Genomic DNA, 17,426 nt, shown 5'->3' on the forward strand with positions numbered 1-17,426 from the left:
TGGTCCTCGTGGCTGCCCATCCCCCTCTTCACGCTTTGCGAAATCCCAGTTACAGGCAATTACAGACTGACCCCCATTTTCTTAGGGGCTGGTTTAGCACACTGGGCTAAATCGCTGGCTTTTAAAGCAGACCAAGGCAGGCCAGCAGCACGGTTCAATTCCCGTACCTGCCTCCCCGAACAGGCGCCGGAATGTGGCGACTAGGGACTTTTCACAGTAACTTCATTGAAGCCCACTTGTGACAATAAGCGATTTTCATTTCATTTCATTTTCTCCAGCCTAGGCTAGAGATGTTTAAAAGTCCGCTAACCTAACTCCTTATTGCACTGTAGTAAGATTTTACTCCTAACTTGGCCTAACTACCCAACATGCCTTTTTGTTCATTTCCTCGCCCACTTTAAAACATTATCCTGCAGGTTACCAGCGCGGTAGATAACGGGGAGCCAATGGATGTGGTATATCTGGATTTCCAGAAAGCCTTTGACAAGGTGCCACACAAAAGGTTGCTGCATAAGATAAAGATGCATGGCATTAAGGGGAAAGTAGCAGCATGGATAGAGGATTGGTTAATTAATAGAAAGCAAAGAGTGGGGATTAATGGGAGTTTCGCTCATTGGCAATCAGCAGCTAGTGGTGTCCCTCAGGGATCAGTGTTGGGCCCACAACTGTTCACAATTTACATCGATGATTTGGAGTTGGGGACCAAGGGCAATGTGTCCAAGTTTGCAGATGACACTAAGATAAGTGGTAAAGCAAAAAGTGCAGAGGATACTGGAAGTCTGCAGAGGGATTTGGATAGTTTAAATGAATGGGCTAGGGTCTGGCAGATGGAATACAATGTTGACAAATGTGAGATTATCCATTTTGGTAGGAATAACAGCAAAAGGGATTATTATTTAAATGATAAAATATTAAAACATGCTGCTGTGCAGAGAGACCTGGGTGTGCTAGTGCATGAGTCGCAAAATGTTGGTTTACAGGTGCAACAGGTGATTAAGAAGGCAAATGGAATTTTGTCCCTCATTGCTAGAGGGATGGAGTTTAAGACTAGGGAGGTTCTGCTGCAATTGTATAAGGTGTTAGCGAGGCCACACCTGGAGTATTGTGTTCAGTTTTGGTCTCCTTACCTGAGAAAGGACATACTGGCACTGGAGGGTGTGCAGAGGAGATTCACTAGGTTAATCCCAGAGCTGAAGGGGTTGGATTACGAGGGGAGGTTGAGTAGACTGGGACTGTACTTGCTGGAATTTAGAAGGATAAGGGGGGATCTTATAGAAACATATAAGATTATGAAGGGAATAGATAGGATAGATGCGGGCAGGTTGTTTCCACTGGCGGGTGAAAGCAGAACTAGGGGGCATAGCCTCAAAATAAAGGGAAGTAGATTTAGGACTGAGTTTAGGAGGAACTTCTTCACCCAAAGGATTGTGAATCGATGGAATTCCTTGCCCAGTGAAGCAGTGGAGGCTCCTTCATTAAATGTTTTCAAGATAAAGATAGATAGTTTTTTGAAAAATAAAGGGATTAAGGGTTATGGTGTTCGGGCCGGAAAGTGGAGCTGAGTCCACAACAGATCAGCCACGATCTCATTGAATGGTGGAGTAGGCTCGAGGGGCCAGGTGGCCTACTCCTAAAACAACTCTAAACAACATAACGGGTTACAAAGCGAAGCTGAGCAGTATCTCCAGCAGCAGCGCACCCCTCCCCGATGAACTCAATGCATTCTATGCTCGGTTCGAGCAGGTAACTAACAATCCGCTGTCGAGTGCCCCAGCAGCCCATAACTCACCCAAACCCACCATCACAGCTTCCGAAGTCAGATTGGCCATCCTGAAAGTGAACCTTTGGAAGGCGACGGGCCCGGACGGGATCCCTGGTTGTGCACTCAGAGCCTGCGCGGACCAGCTGGCAGAGGTGTTCACGGACACCTTTAAACTGTCCCTACTCCACTCCGAGGTCCCCACCTGCTTCAAGAAGACCACCATCATACCGGTACCAAAGAAGAACCAGGCAACGTGCCTCAATGACTACCGTCCGGAGGTCCTGACTTCAGTCGTAATGAAGTGCTTCGAGAGGTTGATCATGAAGCGCATCACCTCCAGACTCCCAGAACGCCTTGATCCTCTGCAATTCACATACCGCTGCAACCAGTCCACATCAGACACCATTTCCCTGGCCCCACACTCATCCCTAGAGCATCTCGACAACAAGGACTCCTACATCAGACTCCTATTTATTGACTACAGCTCCGCCTTCAACACCATAATCCCAGCCAAGCTCATATCAAAGCTCCAAAACCTAGGACTTGGCTCCCCACTCTGCAACTGGATCCTCGATTTTCTGACCAACAGACCACAATCAGTAAGAATGAACAACAACACCTCCTCCACAATAGTCCTCAACACCGGGGCCCCGCAAGGCTGCGTACTGTTGCTCTCTTTGGTTGTTTTTAAATATGGCGGTCAATATGGTCGCCTTCCTTCATTCTAATTACGTTTCCTTTAGAGTCGCCAGGTATCTCTCGATACCGCCACAAGGTTCAAACCGAATACTGATCAAAGAGTCGATACACCAGTTAGTTAGTTCAAAGTCAATACTATTTATTTACACACACAGCAATATCTACTCATGCACAAAGTACTACAGACTAAACTATCACTACTGCTAATGCCTATACTTAGCTTCGGGCGCCCACTCAGTCAGAGGAACAATGGCCGTTGTTCGGTTCTGAGGCTGCTGGGTTCGAAGGGGTACAAGGGAACAGCTAAGGTCGTCCATCTGGTAGCGTCGTCTTCGTTCTCCTCCCAAGTCGGGCACCCATAAGCACTGACAGGCTCTGCAACTTTTACCTAAATTATTTTATGTACATGCATCATTATAAAATTCTACGGGGCGCTATGACATTCAGGCATGCATTACAAAATTTTAAAACTGGAACCTCGAACTGTCCTTGAATAAACTAACCTCAATCAATCAAAATAATTTACAACATTTTAAACTGTACAACAGCAGCAACACAGGTCTCGCTGGCTTGGCAGTCAAACACAGAGTTTTACATTTCTTTATTCAAACGAAACGAACACACATAAAAAAACGGATGTACTTTAATTCACTTAAAGGGGTTGGGGGGTTTGTTGAAGTCCAAAAATAGGGGATCTGAAGGTGTATACCGGGGTGCGGGAGGCTTTCCTCCGCCATTTCCTGAGTCTCAGGGTTTGAACGACACTGCAGAGTATCGCCAGTACTAACAGTGCTTCCACAACGTAGGACAGGGAATACCAGGTGGTGAACTTGTCACATCAGGTCGGTGTATCGGTAACTATCTCGGGGTTTAGTGTATGGCAGGGGTGGGAAACATTCACGGCCTGTGTGGTAGGGGTCAAGGGGGTAGCGTCCGCGCACAACTGGAGGGATCCCGCTAAGATCCACCTGTAGAGCACGACAGTTGTCTTCATCTTTCCTTCTTTCTGACTTATTCTTTTCTTCTTCTGATGCTCCTGAGGTTCCCGGGTTCTATGGACACAAGCATAATTTCTGTTATTATCTTGTTTAAGATCTCGTCTGTCTGTCCTTTGTTGCCAATCACCCATTATAATTGGTCACCATCTGTGACTCCCTCATTTTTAAACCAAATATTTGGGGACGAGACATCTGAGAAAAATATTGACACAGTGCGAGCCATCTTGTAGCCTGTGTGATCTACCATCCTAGTGTTTGAGGATGTAAATAGCATCTGGAAGTAACCTAAGGGTTGCCATAAACAAACAGAAGAGTTTTGAACTGAAAGTGCCAAAATGGGGTGGGTATGGGCCGCGGCGGGTAAGAAATGGGTGGAATCCCCGGGTAGGACGGTGACCAGTGTCGTATGTGCTCTACCCGAGCGTAGCTGACCAGAGGGGGGTCCTCAGGCAGGGCGGGGACCAGTGCCGTTTCTCCACTGCCTGAGCAACCGGCAAGAATGGTAAGAATTTGTGGTCGTCGTGGGGGCTGCCTCTTATGATTACCTTCGAATCAGAAGAGTAGCTATGATTGGTTGTCTGCCGAGAAACTAGTTCCATTAACTGCCAGTGGGCGTTAAAAGAGTGGTGGTGTGGGGCCATGAAAACTTTAAATTGACAAATAAGATTTAACCTTCACAGTAACAAACAAACATACATTACAAACATGGTGCAGGTTCCATCAGAAAGGACACCGTATCTCTCCATCGGTTCCTTTTTTCCATCATCTGGACACCTCATTGCTCAGTGGCGAACAGGGTCGCAAAGGGATTTGTTTGATGGGAGTCAGACTCTACGTCATCATCTTCTCCCGGCTGCCATACTCTTGACTGGAGTAGTTTGGCTAAAGCTGCTTGGGGCGAATTGGGGTCCATCTCATTATTCCGGATGAGCCTGAATGAATTGTCTCGGTGCCAGAATCGTGTGTCGAGGTTGGAGCTGCGAGGCTTCAATCCGTAATTGTCGGGCGGTGGGTCTGGGTCAGGGGCTCTGATGTACGTGATTTCGAAGGGGTCGCTGGACATGTTCGGAGTCACTGGGAGTGGGGCCTGGTGCAGGGGTGTACTCGTAGCGTGGTGTGCTGGGGCTGTCGCTATCGCTGTTGCTGTCGCTGCTGGTTGAAGGAAGGGAGAGGCGGAGCCGTGCCTCTGGGGGTGGAGTTGAAGATGTGTCTGAGGACGGGCTGGACTGGCTGGGGGAGGGGAGGAATACATCATCTGTGGGCGGGGTGTGTTTGTCTGCTGCTGCGAGCAAAGTGTGGTGTGCATGGTTGTTCTGCGAGCCATAAGCCTTAAGCTGGTTTATGTGAAACCGCAGACTTGCCTTTGGGATATGTGGTCTTGTATACAGAGGGGCTGACTTTGTCTGACATGGAGAACGGTCCGGAAAATTTGGGGGGAAGGAATGAACTGGGGTTGTATAGGGATAGCATCACTTGCTGCCCTACTGCAAACTCGGTGGCATGTACGTTTTATCAAAGCAAGCCTTGCTTTGTTTCTTCCGTGTGCCAAGCCTGACGGCTGCTGCAAGCTGGGCGGCCTTCACGTTCTCAATAACCTGTTGTACTGCTTTCTCATGCGTGAGGGCGGTGACTGTGGGCCAAATCCAGTCCTAATAAATACTCTGTGCCTTTCATGGAGCGTCCGGTCATGAGGGTGTGGGGGGTGTATCCTGTGGACGTGGATACTGTATTTCGAATGAACATTAAAGCAAATGGGAGAACTGAATCCCAGGTGCTGTTGTTCTGTTGCACCATTTTCCTGAGAGTGGCTTTTAGAGTTCTGTTCATCCTCTCTACAATGCCGCTTGACTGGGGGTGGTATGCTATGTGAAACCTTTGCTTTATTCCGAAAATTGTGAGGACGTTTTTCATCACTCGTCCTGTAATCGGACCCTATACTGCGTGGGAGTCCCCATCTTGTAAAGATGTGCTGTGTTAGGATTTTAGCTGTTGTTTTGGCCGTGTTTGTTCTGGATGGAAAAGCTTCCACCCATTTTGTGAAGGTGTCGATGACCACCAACACATACTTGAAACCATTTCGGCAGGGGGCTAGGGGTCCTATATAATCTAATTGCAAATTCATCCAGGGACCATTAACGGGGTGGGTGTGACTTAGCTGGGCTTTTCTTGCATATCTGTCCAGATTGTTCTGGGCACAGATTAAGCAATTCTCAGTGTAGTGCGTTACATCGGCTTTTAAATCAGGCCACCAGCTGAGCGGTCTGAGGTGGGTTCAATGCCTTGGTGTCCATGATTGTCATGGAATTGATAAATAATCTGGTTCCTGTCCTGGCTGGGGACTACATGAATGCCGTCTTTTAGAATCACACCGTCATGTGTGGTTATCACGTTTTTAAACTTATCGTACGGGGCTGGGAAGTTGCCTTTTAAAACTTCCCTGAGCTTCTCATCTTCTTTTTGACCCTTTGCCAAATCTTGAATGTTGGTCTGTGAGAGCTGATCCGTGTGTACTGGGGAGCTCTCGAAAGGGGGGGTTCCAAAAGTAACCATGCCTGGAACCTGCTTTTGCTAGGGCGTCTGCTTTAACGTTACCGTGGGGGGGGAGGGGGGGGGGGGGGGGGGGGAAAGAATGATGGTGATGATGATGACTGCGAACTTTGATGATTCCATATTTCCTATCTTTGGCCGTTATCAGAATATGTTGGAGTAATGGGGCTGAGGGTAGGGGCTTTCCATCTGCGGAAACAAATCCTCTAGTTTCCCACAGGGTAGGAATTCTATTAAACTGTTGCAGACATATAAACTGTCCGAATAGATGTCGGCTGGGGTCGGAAACGAGTCAGGGTGATCTACAATGTAAGCTATGGCTGCCAGTTCTGCTGTCTGCGAGCCTAAGTGTCCTGGCAATTTCAACAAAATCTCTTCTAGGGCGCGTCTCTGCGCGTCCTCTACATAAATGCCGCAACCGGTAATTCTTTTCCCGTTTAAAACTGTGGAGGAGCCGTCCACATAGATTCTAAGGGGTGCACACGTGTCTGTGGGCTGGGGTCTCTGGGGTGTATTACCTGCTTTCCTGGGAGCTGACTTAGGTATAAAGGGTCCTGTGTTGTGTTTTGTGGTGATGATCTCACACTCATGTGGGGTTCCTGCATATTGTAAATTATCGGCTAGGAAAGTGTGGGTCTTGGTTCTTTTAACCGTGATGTCCCGTCCCTGTAAAAGAAGGGTCCAACGGGCTGCGCAGATTTGGCTGACTGTGACATCTTTAAGTCGACCGTCAAATAATAGCTGTGTTGGGGTGTGTTCAGTGAGAATGGTGATGGGGTTGAGTCCTGTAATGTAGGCGAAGTATTGTACTGCCCAAAAAACTGCGAGCAGGTGCCTTTCGCAGGCAGAAAATCCTTGCTCCACAGGGTCTAACACGCGTGAGGCGTATGCCACGGGGCGTAATTGGTCATGGCGTTCCTGGAGGAGCACGGCCGAAAGGGTTCGGTCGGTGCTTGCTACTTCGATTGCGTACGGGGAAAGTGGGTCTGGGACCTGTAATGCGGGGGCTGTGTCTCTTTAGAGCATCCACGGCATCCGTGTGCTGTGGAAGCCATTCCCAAGGTGCCTGTATCTTGAGAAGGTCGGATAGGGGCGCTGCTTTTGTGGCGAAACCGTCGATATGGTTTCTGCAGTAGCCAACCAGTCCTAGAAATGACCGGAGGGCTGAGACATTATGGGGCAGGGGCAATTTGACGATCGAGTCAATCTTTTTCTGCTCGATCTCGCGTTTACCATGAGGGATTACTGTTCCCAAGTAAATCACTTTTTTCTGTAAAATCTGGGCCTTCTTGGGGTTGACTTCACATCCAATTTGTTGTAGGAGTCCTAAAAGTTCGGCGAGAAGCAAAATGTGCTCTCCCTTTGTGTCCGTCTGTAGTAGCAAGTCGTCTACATACTGGACCAGACAATCGGGTCGGGAAAATGTTGCTAATCCATTTGCCAGCTGTCGGTGGAAAGTGGAGGGGGAGTTGTGGAAGCCTTGTGGAAGGCACGTCCAGGTATACTGCTGTCCCTGGAATGTGAATGCGAATTTATATTGGCACGCTTTATCCAATGGAATGGACCAAAAGCCATTGTTAATGTCCAAAACCGAAAATATTTTTGACTGTAGTCCCTGTTTGAGCATTGTCTTGGGACTCGTGGCTATGGTGGGGGCTGCTACTGGGGTTACTTTGTTCAGTTCCCGGTAATCAATGGTCAGTCGCCATGATCCATTGGTTTTACTGACGGGCCAAATTGGTGCGTTATTCGTGGAAGCTACTGATCGGAGTACGCCTTGATCAAGCAAACTCTGTATAACTTTTGAGATTTCTCCCTTTGCTTCTTGGGGAAAACCGTACTGCTTTTGGGGTCTGGGGTCGGGACCTGTATTCACTAAGCCAGCTATCTTGCCACAGTCGTGCTTGTGCTGTGCAAATGCTGCTTTGTGTTGCTGCAGGACTTCCCTAACTTGTTTGTTCTGACTAATGGTTCGAGGGTCGAACCAGAAGTCTCCTACTGCACTGATCCTATTTTCATTGTCTCCAACTGTGAGCATGGCGGGGGCTCGTGCTGCCTTTACCATTCTCCATACACATTTATTTACCGGATCAAATGAGAGGTTGTGGGAGCTCATAAAGTCGATTCCTAAGATGTGTTCGACTGTCTGGGGTAGATCGACCAGAACTACGGGGTGTTTAGTTTTAATGTTCCCTATCTGGATTGTTACAGGGTCTGTGATGTGTCCCTGCTGTAAATGACCTGTAAAACCGCTGAGTGTAATGGTGTCTGTCATGGGCCACGTGTCTCGCTGAAACATCGTGGAGGAATTGAATGTGGTGCAGGACCTTCCTGTGTCCCAGAGGAATTATACAGGGTGTCCCCGGACTGTGCCTGCCACTACCGGTCTACCGGACTTGTCCCAAAGGGTGTCGCAGACCCAAGTTGGGGAGCCCGAACACCGTCTGTCGGTGCCGTTCATATCTGTGTTCTAAGAACGGGCGCTAACACTGTGAATTGGCTTTGCCCTATTCTTATTTGTCTGTTGGTTTCTCTGCTGCTTCTGGGGGGCTTGACATTCTCGTGCATAGTGTCCTAATTGTCCACAATTGTAACACTCCTGGGATTTGGGTTGCTGTGGGCTGTTCCTGCCCTCATTTACCCATGCGGGGTTCTGGTGCGTCCTAACTGGATGCATGTCTGCCTGCTCTTCCTCTGCTTTAACAAATGCGGTTTTGCCTAGGACGGATTGTTCCCAAGGGCGGGACAATCTTTACAAAACCCATTTCTCGTTGTGGGCCTCGTCTGAGGGGTCGTAATTTGCGCAAGCTCTCTGTCCTGCCTCTGTCGCATGAGAGACTAGGATGCAAGTCCATTTGGCCAAATTATCTGGGGACAAATGGGCGCGGGCTAACTCTCCGAATACTGCTGTGAAATGTATCCACTAGCGTCCAGCAAACGCTGTGGGGTGCTCTGTCTTCTTTTGCCTACACTTGTTTAGGCCTTCTACGGGGTCTCCTCTGTTATAGCCGATTGCATCGAGGATCGCTGTGTGCATCTCTTGGAGTGTGCCTCCTCCTACATTCTGTGGGTCGGGAAGGGCTGCCACGACTGAAGGGTCGAGGCTTAAAACTGTGAGCTTCACTTGCTCCTTTTCATCCAGGCTGTACATGGTCGCCTGCTGTTTTACTCTAGCAAAGAACTGGGGGGGTCTGATGTGGGTAGGAACGGTGTAATCTTATCACACGCGTCTCTTAATTGGGTGACGGTTAACGGGGTAGCGGCCCTGCGATGTGTGTTCTGCTTGTGCAGTCGGGGGTTGGGGTGCTTTTCTGGGGGGTTTTCCAGTGTACATATCTTTGGGCAGTCTCATTTAACTCCTGGCAATCTGGGCCGTTTCCCTGGTCTAACAGGGGTCCAAACGTACTCTGAAACCCATTCTGAACAGAAAGCAGAGATTGCAATCCTGCAATTTGCTTCCGGCACTTTGCGTGATCTACCGAGCTCTGCCTTTGTTCCGTCGTGGAAGTGTGGAGCGCTCGTAGGGCTGCTTTCAAATCATTGCACTGTTTCTGCAATTGCTCTCCCTGTTGTTCGGTTTCCTGTCTCACCAACACCGCGCGTTGAGTGTCCTGGTAGGCTTTGTCATATTGGAACTGAAAGCTACTTACAAGACTGGTGTGCCCGCTTGGCATCCTCCACCTCCTTGTCCCTCGCCGCGAACTGCTCTCTCAATTCCTTGTTCTCTCTCTCATATCCGTTCACTATCTCTTTCACTACTCTTGTCTCTCTCCTCAATCTCTCTACGGAGCGTTCTCACGACCTCCTCTGTGCCTCGCAATTGTGCCAAGCAGGACACGATGGCCATCGGCTTGCGAGCTTTCCCTAAGCTCTTCTTGTGGATCTCTGACAGGTTCTCCCACCAAGTATGTCCTATACTCCCGGGACCTGTTTCTTCATTGGCGCAGAATTCACTCCAAAGGGACCATCCTTTCCCTTTGAGATATTTTCTGATCTCTACTTCCATACAGGACACTGTCCTATTCTACTGGTCGCTGCAACCTCGAATTCCTGGGGGTTCGTAAGGCGTTCCATTGCCTTCATTGCCATTTTTCTCTATCTGGGTTCTCTACTGAATTTGGAACGCGGGGTGATGAAGTGGTGATGTAAACACAGGTACGGCTCACGCTATTTTCCGGCCTACAAAACTCCCGACAGTTTTACGCAACAAAATCTCTCAGGTTTACCTTATATCCCTGTTAGTACGCATGCATTGACACACTTCCAAATCTCGGAGGTTTGATCAGTATCGTTCTCACACTTGTGGTTTTTCTGTTTCCAATTGGATTCCAATTCAAATTTGGGTTCTCTCGGAGTGACTAGGTTACTTCTAGGTCGAGTCCCGGCGGAGTCGCCAGTAAATGTTGCTCTCTTTGGTTGTTTTTAAATATGGCGGTCAATATGGTCGCCTTCCTTAATCCAAATTACGTTTGCTCTCGAGTCGCCAGGTATCTCTCGATACCGCCACAAGGTTCAAAACGAATACTGATCAAAGAGCCAATACACCAGTTAGTTAGTTCAAAGTCAATACTATCTATTTACACACACAGCAATATGTACTCATGCACAAAATACTACAGACTAAACTATCACTACTGCTAAAGCTTATACTTAGCTTCGGGCGCCCACTCAGTCAGAGGAACAATGTTGTTCGGTTCTAAGGCTGCTGGGGTCGAACTGGTGAAGGGGAACAGCTAAGGTCGTCGGTCTGGTAGCGAGCGTTGACCTTGGACTGACTTGCTTCTGGTGCAGCTGGTGGACGGGTCTCTCCATTTTGAGAGCCGAGTCCAAGAGAGCGATTCTCTCTTGAAAGTCTTGAAAGAGTTTTGCACTTTTGGGCGGGCCTTGAACTTGGCCCCAATAAATTGGGCCGTTTCTCGATCATCCGCATTGATCCTGACCAATAAAGGGGTGAGTGCCCCGATGGCTGGGCGTGACCTAGCTGGCCGTTGGCCTGGCTTTGTTTTCTGCTTTCGGTTTGGGGAACTGGCACCGCGAGGTCTGGGCCCAGATCGGTTACTTAAGTATCTTCCTTTGTTCCCGGAGGTGGGCCATCCATATGCTAATGGGCCGACAGTTTCAGTCTTGTCTGGGAGCTGCGGCTCCAATATGCAGACAGGCTCTGTGCCGGCTTGCTTTCTTAACATTGTCCATTTTCCCTGCAATCTTCGCAAATGTCCATTTTGTATTCTGGAAGTGGCCACCCCAGATAGCTACAGTACCTAGCCCCCTACTCTACTCCCTGTACACACACGACTGTGTGGCAAAACTTGGTTCCAACTCCATCTACAAGTTTGCTGACGATACGACCATGGTGGGCCGGATCTTGAATAACGACGAGTCAGAATACAGGAGGGAGACAGAGAACCTCGTGGAGTGGTGTAGCGACAACAATCTCTCCCTCAATGCCAGCAAAACTAAAGAGCTGGTCATTGACTTCAGGAAGCAAAGTACTGTACACACCCCTGTCAGCATCAACGGGGCCGAGGTGGAGATGGTTAACAGTTTCAAATTCCTAGGGGTGCACATCTCCACAAATCTGTCCTGGTCCACCCACGTCGACGCTACCACCAAGAAAGCACAACAGCGCCTATACTTCCTCAGGAAACTGAGGAAATTCGGCATGTCCACATTAACCCTTCCCAACTTTTACAGATGCACCATAGAAAGCATCCTATCGGGCTGCATCACAGCCTGGTATGGCAACTGCTCGGCCCAGGACCGCAAGAAACTTCAGAGAGTCGTGAACACCGCCCAGTCCATCACACGAACCTGCCTCCCATCCATTGACTCCATCTACACCTCCCACTGCCTGGGGAAAGCGGGCAGCATAATCAAAGATCTCTCCCACCCGGCTTACTCACTCTTCCAACTTCTTCCATCGGGCAGGAGATACAGAAGTCTGAGGACACGCACGAACAGACTCAAAAACAGCTTCTTCCCCGCTGTCACCAGACTCCTAAATGACCCTTTTATGGACTGACCTCATTAACACTACACCCTGTATGCTTCATCCGATGCCAGTGCTTATGTAGTTACATTGTATATGTTGTGTTGCCCTATTATGTATTTTCTTTTATTCCCTTTTCTTCCCATGTACTTCATGATCTGTTGAGCTGCTCGCAGAAAAATACTTTTCACTGTACCTCGATACACGCGACTGTTATAACCTGCCTGCTTACCATTGGCTGGGGACTAATGACAATCCCACAATCCTGTGGGAGTATGAGCTTCCCCAATGAGGGGGGAACCAGCAGGAAGGAGTGAGCAGCAAGCAAAGTTGCTGCTGCTGTTATATATATATGTTATTGTAAATAAATGTTATTTCTTTGTATCCTTAAAACTCGTGCTGGATTCTTCGTGGCCCTCACAAAACTGGCGACGAGGGTTAAAGTGAATAGCTGTCTACACTGCTGAAGCCACCTCCCTGGATTTTTGTTGGATACAGGTTGGAAGTTGTTTTCTATTACACCATGCCTCTGTACGGACGTTTGGATGTTTTTGGTGCTGCGCTGGAAAGCTGGAACCAGTACGCACAACGGATGCGTTAGTATTTCCGGGCAAACAATATCACCGAAAACGAGCGCCAGGTGGTCATATTGCTCACCGCCTGCGGCCCGCATACGTTTGGGGTGATTAGGAGCCTTACGTACCCAGCTGCGCCGGACACCAAAACGTTTGATGAACTTGTGAATATAGTGGGGCAACATTTTAACCCAACCCCGTCCACGATAGTCCAGCGTTACCGGTTTAATACCGCTGAGAGGACCCCTGGAGAATCCCTTGCCGATTTTCTATCCAGGCTACGCAGGATTGCGGAGTACTGTGACTATGGTGAGACCTTGTCAGAAATGTTACGCGACCGTTTGGTTTGCGGTATTAACAATGCGGCCACCCAGAGAAAGTTGTTAGCTCAGCCAACATTGACTTTTCAACAGGCCATTCAAATAGTCTTGTCCCGAGAGAGCGCAGAACGAGGAGTACAGGAGCTACAGGGAATGGAAGTGCATGCCTTGGGGCGCAACCCCTTCCGTCCGAAAACGTCGCCCCGCACTCCTGCGGTACCTTGGGCGAGGCGACGTCCGGACCGACACCAGTGGCCATCGGACATTCCTCCCCGAAGGGAGCCTTCTCCAGAGCCAATGGATGGGGAGCCATGTCCGTGTCAGACTTGTAGGTGCCGACCCCGTCGCGGACGGCGGTCCTGGGGGCGCCAGAGGCGCCGTCGTTCCGACCGAAACTGGGACCAGCCCAGGGGCCGTACCTTCCATGTGGATGAACCTGCGGCGACTACTCCCGAGGACGTGGAGATGGAGGACGACTGCCTGCAGCTGCATTGTGTGGCAGCTCCCCGTGTGACCCCCATTAAGGTGACAGTACGGGTCAATGGCCACCCGCTGGAGATGGAGTTGGACACTGGCGCAGCGGTCTCCGTGATCGCCCAGAGGACATTCGACCGCATCAAGCGGGGTATACAGACCCTTACATTAACCGACTCACAGACCAGGTTGGCCACCTACACGGGGGAACCACTGGACATTGCAGGAACTACAATGACCCCTGTTGTTTATGGATGCCAGGAGGGGTGTTTCCCATTTATCGTGGTGCGTGGCCATGGGCCCAGCCTGTTGGGTCGGGACTGGTTGCGCCATTTGCGGTTACTGTGGCAGCACATCCTCCAAACAGTTTCTGAAGGGTTGACTGAGGTGCTAGGACGATACCCAGAGGTATTCCAGCCTGGTTTGGGGAAAATAAAAGGGGCCGTAGCCCGTATCCAAGTCGAACCAGAAGCCATGCCGCGCTATTTCCGGGCGCGCCCGGTGCCTTACGCCTTGCTCGAGAAGGTAGAAGGAGAGCTCACTCATTTGGAGACTTTGTGTATCATCAGGCCCGTCCGTTTCGCTGACTGGGCAGCACCAATTGTACCTGTAATGAAGCCAGATGCCACAGTTCGCATGTGTGGCGACTATAAACTTACAGTGAATACGGTTTCCCGACTCGACCAATATCCAATGCCTCACATAGAGGATCTCTACGTGAAGCTTGCAGGCGGACTCTCCTTAGATATTAGATATGAGTCACGCCTACCTGCAGTTGGAGCTGGACCCTGCCTCCCGACCATATGTAACTATTAATACACACCGGGACCTGTATGAATATACACGTTTGCCCTTTGGAGTATCCTCTGCCTGCGCTATTTTTCAACGCGTTATGGAGGGCATTTTGAGAGGTTTACCACGTGTCGCTGTCTACTTAGATGACGTTTTGATTACAGGGACGTCGGAGCAGGAACATTTGGAAAATCTGGAGGCTGTCCTTAGACGCCTTTCGGAGGGTGGAGTCCGTTTACGTCGCACAAAGTGCGTATTTCAGGCAAAGGAAGTAGTCTACCTAGGTTATCGGGTGGACCGCGAGGGTCTGCACCCCGTCGCAGAGAAGGTGCGTGCAATTCAACAGGCCCCCACCCCGACTGACACTTCGCATCTTCGTTCTTTTCTCGGTCTCGTAAACTATTACGGGAAGTTCCTCCCCAATCTGGCAACTACGCTGGCCCCCTTACACCTGCTGCTAAAGAAAAATCACACCTGGGTTTGGGGTCAGCCGCAAGAAACCGCTTTCCGGCGGGTAAAGCAACAATTGTCGTTGTCTGGGTTACTAACCCACTATGATCCTGGAAAGCCTTTGCTCGTCACATGTGATGCATCCCCGTATGGTACTGGGGCCGTCCTGTCCCACAAGATGGAGAACGGGATCGAGCGACCGATACCTTTCGCCTCCCGCACATTGACTGCAGCGGAGAAAAAGTACGCGCAGATCGAGAAGGGGGGCCTGACAGTGGTCTTTGCGGTGAAACGCTTCCACCAGTACGTGTATGGCCGCCATTTTACTATCGTGACTGATCATAAGCCTCTGCTGGGACTTTTCAGAGAGGATAAGCCAATACCGCCCATTGCTTCCGCACGGATCCAGCGCTGGGCTTTGTTGCTCGCTGCATACGAGTATTCTCTGGAGCACAAACCAGTGAAGTACGATCAATTTGACTGGAGACGAAGTTGAATTCAAACTGAGGCTTTATTAGTATCTGAAGTGTGGCCTCCCACAGCAGCTGATGAAATGGCTACGAGCTGAAGGCCACGCATATTTATAACCCGGCTCCTGGGCGGAGCTAGCATGCAGGGGCCCAGGTAGAACATAGAACATAGAACAATACAGCGCAGTACAGGCCCTTCGGCCCACGATGTTGCACCGAAACAAAAGCCATCCAACCTACACTATGCCATTATCATCCATATGTTTATCCAATAAACTTTTAAATGCCCTCAATGTTGGCGAGTTCACCACTGTAGCAGGTAGGGCATTCCACGGCCTCACTACTCTTTGCGTAAAGAACCTACCTCTGACCTCTGTCCTATATCTATTACCCCTCAGTTTAAAGTTATGTCCCCTCGTGCCAGCCATATCCATCCGCGGGAGAAGGCTCTCACTGTCCACCCTATCCAACCCCCTGATCATTTTGTATGCCTCTATTAAGTCTCCTCTTAACCTTCTTCTCTCCAACGAAAACAACCTCAAGTCCATCAGCCTTTCCTCATAAGATTTTCCCTCCATACCAGGCAACATCCTGGTAAATCTCCTCTGCACCCGCTCCAAAGCCTCCACGTCCTTCCTATAATGCGGTGACCAGAACTGTACGCAATACTCCAAATGCGGCTGTACCAGAGTTCTGTACAGCTGCAACATGACCTCCCGACTCCGGAACTCAATCCCTCTACCAATAAAGGCCAACACTCCATAGGCCTTCTTCACAACCCTATCAACCTGGGTGGCAACTTTCAGGGATCTATGTACATGGACACCTAGATCCCTCTGCTCATCCACACTTTCAAGAACTTTACCATTAGCCAAATATTCCGCATTCCTGTTATTCCTTCCAAAGTGAATCACCTCACACTTCTCTACATTAAACTCCATTTGCCACCTCTCGGCCCAGCTCTGCAGCTTATCTATATCCCTCTGTAATCTGCTACATCCTTCCACACTATCGACAACACCACCGACTTTAGTATCGTCTGCAAATTTACTCACCCACGCTTCTGCGCCTTCCTCTAGGTCATTGATAAAAATGACAAACAGCAACGGCCCCAGAACAGATCCTTGTGGTACTCCACTTGTGACTGTACTCCATTCTGAACATTTCCCATCAACCACCACCCTCTGTCTTCTTTCAGCTAGCCAATTTCTGATCCACATCTCTAAATCACCCTCAATCCCCAGCCTCCGTATTTTTTTGCAATAGCCTACCGTGGGGAACCTTATCAAACGCTTTGCTGAAATCCATATACACCACATCAACTGCTCTACCCTCGTCTACCTGTTCAGTCACCTTCTCAAAGAACTCAATAAGGTTTGTGAGGCATGACCTACCCTTCACAAAGCCATGCTGACTATCCCTGATCATATTATTCCTATCTAGATGATTATAAATCTTGTCTCTTATAATCCCCTCCAAGACTTTACCCACTACAGACGTGAGGCTCACTGGTCTATAGTTGCCGGGGTTGTCTCTGCTCCCCTTTTTGAACAAAGGGACCACATTTGCTGTCCTCCAGTCCTCTGGCACTATTCCTGTAGCCAATGATGACATAAAAATCAAAGCCAAAGGTCCAGCAATCTCTTCCCTGGCCTCCCATAGAATCCTAGGATAAATCCCATCAGGTCCCGGGGACTTATCTATTTTCAGCCTGTCCAGAATTGCCAACACCTCTTCCCTACGTACCTCAATGCCATCTATTCTATTAGCCTGGGGCTCAGCATTCTCCTCCACAACATTATCTTTTTCCTGAGTGAATACTGACGAAAAATATTCATTTAGTATCTCGCCTATCTCTTCAGACTCCACACACAATTTCCCATCCCTGTCCTTGACTGGTCCTACTCTTTCCCTAGTCATTCGCTTATTCCTGACATACCTATAGAAAGCTTTTGGGTTTTCCTTGATCCTTCCTGCCAAATACTTCTCATGTCCCCTCCTTGCTCGTCTTAGCTCTCTCTTTAGATCCTTCCTCGCTACCTTGTAACTATCCATCGCCCCAACCGAAACTTCACACTTCATCTTCACATAGGCCTCCTTCTTCCTCTTAACAAGAGATTCCACTTCCTTGGTAAACCACGGTTCCCTCGCTCGACGCCTTCCTCCCTGTCTGACCGGTACATACTTATCAAGAACACGCAGTAGCTGATCCTTGAACAAGCCCCACTTATCCAGTGTGCCCAACACTTGCAGCCTACTTCTCCACCTTATCCCCCCCAAGTCACGTCTAATGGCATCATAATTGCCCTTCCCCCAGCTATAACTCTTGCCCTGCGGTGTATACTTATCC

This window comes from Scyliorhinus torazame, chromosome 6, assembly GCF_047496885.1.
Source record: "Scyliorhinus torazame isolate Kashiwa2021f chromosome 6, sScyTor2.1, whole genome shotgun sequence".
In the NCBI taxonomy this organism is placed as follows: domain Eukaryota; kingdom Metazoa; phylum Chordata; class Chondrichthyes; order Carcharhiniformes; family Scyliorhinidae; genus Scyliorhinus; species Scyliorhinus torazame.